This window comes from Berghia stephanieae, chromosome 12 (assembly GCF_034508935.2).
Source record: "Berghia stephanieae isolate SIO BIC M18660-M18661 chromosome 12, UCSD_Bste_1.3, whole genome shotgun sequence".
In the NCBI taxonomy this organism is placed as follows: Eukaryota; Metazoa; Mollusca; class Gastropoda; order Nudibranchia; family Aeolidiidae; genus Berghia; species Berghia stephanieae.
This window is the reverse complement of record NC_088371.1, coordinates 2,136,073-2,136,915: the sequence shown is the minus strand read 5'-3', so window position 1 is coordinate 2,136,915 and position 843 is coordinate 2,136,073. Positions and strand designations below refer to the sequence as shown.

Here is an 843-nt window from a genome sequence, read left to right as displayed (position 1 = left end):
TTGGTACATTATATCCGGCTGGCGGATGTTGTCCGTATTTGACCTAGACATATAGCATCACCATTCAGTGATTGGAGACCCCATTCAAGCAATGCGATTTTCATGTGCAGTGAGGTGTTTCTTTTTTTTTACGAAACCCGCCGAAACCCGAGAAAGTTATGTGAAGTAGGCAGCAGTGGGGACTGAACCTGGGACTCAGTGAAGTGTACAATATTGGGGAGTGAACCTGGGGCTGGGTTTCGGCGGTTTTGTAAAAAACAAACACCGTGTGTGGTGTTTCCAATTTTATTATATGAAAAGAAATAAAAATAGAAAAAAAAGACGGGAAAAGGTTCAAAGTTTGCTTTAAAATCCGGAAATAGGAACTGCGAAAATTAAAAACAAAAACAAACACAAAAAAAAAAAAAAAAAAAAAATCGCCCAATAAGGGACTCGAACCCTTGACCCTCAGATTAAAAGTCTGATGCTCTACCGACTGAGCTAACCGGGCGCTCGAGACAAGTGATAGTATTTAGTATATCATCTTTGATATTGAGTAAATGGTAAATGATATTTTCTTTTTTGTTTGTTTTGTTTTGTTTTGTCTTTCATTTTCTGTCTTTTTTTTTTTTTTTTGTTCAATATCACCTTACCAGTTGGACGAATGCGCCTTCCATCAATTTTATTTATTTTTTATTTTTTACGCTTCAATTATTTTGTTTCGATTTTGTTTCGATTAGATATGTTTAGTTTTGTTTTTTGTTGTTGTTTTTTTTTTTTCTTTTTCGTTTCTCTGTTTTGTTCATTTGATTTGTTTTGTTATTTTGTTTTTATTTTTGGCTTTTTTTTTTTTAATTTGATTTT

General features: G+C 33.2%; 1 non-coding gene across 1 annotated transcript; it reads right to left on the bottom strand.

Moving 5' to 3' along the window:
* Window positions 1-417: 417 nt before the first annotated feature.
* Window positions 418-490, bottom strand: Trnak-uuu (transfer RNA lysine (anticodon UUU)). Its single transcript has one exon. It is a non-coding gene; the product is annotated as a tRNA-Lys (tRNA).
* Window positions 491-843: the final 353 nt, after the last annotated feature.